The sequence below is a fragment of the Macadamia integrifolia genome, chromosome 13 (genome assembly GCF_013358625.1).
Source record: "Macadamia integrifolia cultivar HAES 741 chromosome 13, SCU_Mint_v3, whole genome shotgun sequence".
Classification (NCBI taxonomy): Eukaryota; Viridiplantae; Streptophyta; class Magnoliopsida; order Proteales; family Proteaceae; genus Macadamia; species Macadamia integrifolia.
Genome location: NC_056569.1, coordinates 19358909 through 19364740, shown reverse-complemented (window position 1 = coordinate 19364740; position 5832 = coordinate 19358909).

Here is a 5832-nt window from a genome sequence, read left to right as displayed (position 1 = left end):
TTTTTTTTTTTTTGTGGGGTAGCTGTTGGTATTAGATTAGGTAAGATACGATTCAGATTAGTTCCTAGAAATGGATTTTCGGTATATAATCGGACAAGAGATGTAGAGAAAACACTACCTATTCGGATTGATGTTGGAGAATCCTAATTGAAATTATAAATATTTATTTAATTCCAAACAGATTAAGATTTTAGTATAATATTTTTTTCTTTCTTAATCTCTTTGTGAGGTTGTACAAGTGATAGGTTCCTGATTTTTTGTTCCCGATTTGTAGCATTTATATGTAGAAGTGAGGTTTTTCTCATAATTTGGGAAAGTGAAACGATTTTGATTCGAGACAAAAATGAGATTGGAACGAAAGTTTTTAATAGTAGATCGAACATCATTGCCATAGATGTTGGAGATACGATGTGTGGGGGAGACTGAGAAATAGAAGAAACGAAGGAATATATAAGGTCTGAAAAGTTGAGACCACATGTAAACTGATTGTGGATTGGATAATGAAAATTGTAGAGAAACCGGTAAAACCAGACTGAATGTAAAACGATTTTGATTTTGATTTTGATTGATTTTTGTATAGTTTGACTTTGGTTTCACCTTGTAAAAAAGGTAAACCATACCAAAACAGGAATGAATAATCTAAAACCAGACCTATTGACATCACTACTAAGAGGTAAATAAGTAAGTAATAGCTATAGCACGCAAATAGCAATATGAGTAGAAACAAAGAATAAATTAAAAAAGGGTAATTTATACTGCCACCCCTGGAGAACGCCAATATTAGAGAGACACCCCCTCTCTTTCACCAAATTGGATTCGGACCCCCTGCTGTCAGTCAACATTATAGAATATACCAAAAATGTTGACATCAGCAATTCATATTTTTCTTAAGTACCATTTTGCCCTTAAAAATAAAGGAGTACCAAAATTACCCTTAATGGTTGTATTCCCAAAATCGATTGAAGAGGAAAAACTAACTCACAACTAAATCCATAAAAGTGGATCGCACGAGTTACCGAGTTGGAGAAGAACATTAGAGAAGATGATTGATAGGAACTTTCAGATCGGCGGCTGCAACCCTTTTCGGCGAAGGCATCTATGGCGGCTGCGAACCTCCTTCAACGATTACAGGTATGTTATCCTGCCTCCTCTTCTCATTTAACCCCTTTATTGATCATCCCCAAATCAAACAGCCAAATCAAAACCAAGTGGAAGAACAGAGCAAAATTTTTTGTTTATTCTGAACAGGTCTATGATGTCCCTTTTGGTTTTCGGTGAATCTGATTTTTGTTTTGGGTTAATTTTCTGTTAATATTGAATATGGCCAATGTTAATTGTTTTGTGTTAATTTTGAACACGTTTATGAAGCCAGTAAACCTGATTTCTGATTTGTCTTCAAAAAGATGAGTAAATATTGGGTCTGAATTGGTCTAGGAATCCGTATCTAGGTCTGAATAGGTCTATGGCCATGTGAACACCTTCATTGCTCCCATAGTTCCCTGTCTAAGAGGTTGTTTCCTCTGATGACCCTTCATTACAAATATAACTGTTCAAACTTACATTTTCTATTTACAATTTGAATGGAACATCTGTTCTGAAACTTGGAATGACAAACAAGTAATCCAAATTGAATACAGAAGCTCTCAAACACAATCATATAAATTCAATGGGCAGGATCTGTGGCACTTCAATCATAGACCTATCTCTATCCTACTACATCTAAATGCCTTTGGAATTAAACATTTTAGCTAAATTCACAATAGGATTCTTGGCACCAGATATTGGAAACCTCCACCCCTTAAGGGAGTAGAACTAGACACTCCACCCTTACTCTCACCGAAGTGTGACATCAGAATATTAATTGCATTTACAGAACAAATGACAGTGGAAGATTGATCAGTTTGGGTAATGACTCTTCCCAAAGCAAATGCAGGATCTATAGGAAGAGGAAGATCTCCCGAATCGCTTTCTAGCATAACAATGAGATCTGCCATCGTGGGTCTATCTTTGGCGTTTCATTGAAAACACAAAAGCCCAATAGAGAACTAGAGAACAAAATGGGGAAAAATAGAGAAAAAAATAAGCAAACAAACCTTCTCAATGGCGACAGAAATTGGCAGCGATGGGAAGTGTAGCGAGTGCCGGAGATGAAAGGAGTAGTATTCGTCGGCGACTGTCCTCTCTATCTCGGCTGAAACTCGTCTGAACCATTGGTCGCAGGTATGGAGAAGAGGCGAGAAGGAGAGAAGAAAAAAGAAATGGTTAAAGGGTTGGGGTATTGTTGGGGTAATGAAAATGTCTAATTTATTAGTGTTTTACTCATAAGGGCAAAAATGTCATTTCAAAATATTCTGTAATGCTGACTGACGGCAGGGGGTCTGAGTCCAATTTGGTGAAAGAGAGGGGGTGTACCTACAATATTGGCATTCTCCAGGGGGTAGCGTTGTAAATTACCCATTAAAAAAAGAATTTACACATTCCATTAAAGACTAAATATCGACCTATTGAAAAAACTAAAAATAAAATATACTAAATATCGACACTAATAATAATAATAATAATAATAATAATAATAATAATAATAATAATAATAGGTTGAGTAGGAGGCTCCATCGACAATTAATTAGGGAGAGATGGAATCCATGAATCCTTTGAAATCTTAATATTTTAGCCACCATGTTTTTGGACAACGTTACTTTTATTAAACTATTCCATAATGCTACCATGCTTACTTAAAAAAAAAAAAAAGTAACTATTTATTCTTAAATTTGAGATCCTGAGCCTAGAAAGCTAATGGGTTAATTAATAATATCTCAAAAATCATGCAACTATTTATTCCTACATATATAAATTTAAGAACCTAACCCATAAAGCTGATGGGTTTCTTAATAATCTCAAAAATAATTTGATAAGCAAAGCCCTGTTGTACATCCTAATAGTATAAAACCTTAATCTACCTAAATATTTAGGTTTCAAGATTAAGAGGTAAAGAAGTAATAGTTCTAGCAAATAGTAATATGGCTAGGAAACAAAGAATAAAATAAAGAAAAATTAATCATACATTAAAAGACTTAATCATGAACAATGATAATACCTGGATTGAGCTGAAGGCTTCGTCGATAATTAATTATGGAGTGAAGAAATCCATGGATCCTCAAACCTTAATATTATCGCCAGCCACAAACCTTCCAACGAACCAATGATTTTTTTTTTTTTTTTTTAAATAATAGCATTACTTCATTAAAGTATTCCATATAATAGTACCTCACTTACTCAAAGTATAAGAATCAAAATCTCACTTCTATGTAGAAATCGCTAAAAATCTTAAGAGGAAAGGTTTTATGCATGGTCGTGCATGGTGCATTACCTACAGTGCACCCCCTCAAGTCCATCTAATAGTTGTGTGCATAATCGTGCACTCAACCTTATACCAAATCTTAAAAGAAGAAAAAAAAAAAAATTAAGAATTGACCACTTGTACAACCCCACAAGAGGCTTAGGAAGGTGAATTTGTTATGCTAAAATCCCAATCTATTCGGCATTATATAAATATATATATAATCTCAATTTTCATATAGGACTCTCTTTCCTCAACGTAGACATCTAAGTTCCTAAGCTAATATAGTACGAAAGGAAATGTTGCTTCTATCAGATTAGTATGATATTAATGTGTATACTCACACATCCACCTGTGGACCCCACATGGCATCCGTCCCTGCTATTGGTGTAAAACCGTAACCGCAGCTGGTTTCGTAGGGAAAGAGATAGAGATTGATTTTATTCTCTTTCCATTTATTTCTCAAACCAGAATTTGCCGACATGAGTCATCTGACCTTGAGATTACCAAGCACAAAGTGCCTTGGAAAAACTATAACCCTAATATGGACGGTGAGATTCTGGACAAGAAATCATCGACGGACGGTTTGGATCAAACTATATCTTGTATGGGTCCCTATATAAAGCCATGTTCAGAACATAACATAGATCATCAAGGGAGATGAATAGAGAGAGAGAGAGAGAGAGAGAGACACGGAGATGAGGTCTTGTCGGTCAACGATTTATCATGAGATAACTAGTGGATGAGTTCCACAAGGAACCGAGTCTGCGTGTTAGCTCCTGGTAAATCGTTGATTCGATTAGAGCTTAATTCTGATGCAAGAGAGAGAGAGAGAGAGAGAGAGAGAGAGAGAGAGAGTAGAACTAGGATCATGATATCTGTTTTTTTTTTTTTTTTTTTTGAGTTCCTTGTTTACCTACGTTCCTTACATTGCTCCTGCTTTGATGAATCATTATCTGTTAATCTCGATTTAGATATATAAATCTATGTTTTGTACTTTTGTTATGTACCCATATATCTGAATCTCGATTGGTGACTGTCTCTAGCTAGCTACTTTTCTTTTTTGGCTTTGTAGTAATCACTGTACGTGCATGTCAGAATTCGTATCAAACCCAGTTGATCGATTTCTTTATCTTCTTTTACTTTCCTTGTTTTAAGATTTTTAGGGATTTATTTATGTAGAAGTGAGATTTTCGATCTCATCATATGTGAAAGTTGAAAAAGAGACTGCACCGATTGTGTTCATCACAGATCGAGCATTATCGTCACGGTCACCGTAGAGTTGCATGCAAACAACTATAGACTTCTTCTACTTGAGAAGAAATTCGGATCAGACTTTAGGGTTCATGTACCGTACATGGACTCTTAACTTCAATTTTCTGCTCTGGATAAGACTCCTGACGTCGATTTTAACTTTTTCTATAAGCTCCTGAGAAGGTGGAAGGTCATCTTATCATCATTCCCAATCCCGAAACAGATTTCTAGAACCCTATTCTTCTTCTGACCTATATATTCAGAGGACTATTAAACTTCAAATCCAACTGATTCAATTTCAAATTATAAACATTGATGATCCAAACACCAAACTCCATAGAGTGTACCAGTTCTCCTATTCGAAATCTAGTGCTTTGCAGTTCGCCAGCTTCTCTCTCTATGATTGATTAGCTGGTTTATGATGCTTTTTCATGACGTTTTCATTTAAAAGGTGCCTTCTACCTTTTCATTGCAATAGGAGTTTTGAATACATTCACTCCATAGGGAATGGTGATTCATCACTCACCAATTGAGTACCGAAACTTGTTGATTCCTATGAAAAACTTAATTTGTATTATTCTTTTTTTGGTAGAAATGTGTTAGTATCAACAATAATCTATACATTAGTACTGATATGATGTAAATTGATAAATTATATTAGGTATTACCTTGGAAATTTCTTTATTTTTTTCTTAGAAGCAGGCAACTTCGCTCTGACAAACCAATAGTTGAGGTGGAATGCTCAAATTGTATAAAACCAATAGAAGGTAGATTATTGTTTGGACTATTCCAAATTTAGGTTATTTTTCCATGCGATGAAATATGACTTTAAAATTACTATTATTTATTTTATTTTTATTTTTGCTAAAGGTCAGAGAATTATATTAAAAAAAATCAATGAAGAGAACACTTTTTTTTTTTTTTTTGCTATGAATCAGAAAATGAAAAAAATATATTAGAATAAGGGGATGTGCAAAGAAAGCGTCCAGGCAGACCCAGACGATCACAACAAATATAAAGAAATAGAAGGGACTTTAAGCTCCTCCTTCGGCATTGCCATCAACAGAGACCTAAAGCCCATCTATCAATGTCCTGAGACCCCACCTACAGCATTGCCATCAGCAAAAGACTTAGAACAGAGAAACTACAAATGAAGGATAGAAAATCAAGTTGAAATAATCCTAAATCTTGGTTTTTCCTGTACGACCCAAAGGACTTCATCATTAACAAAATAAGGATGT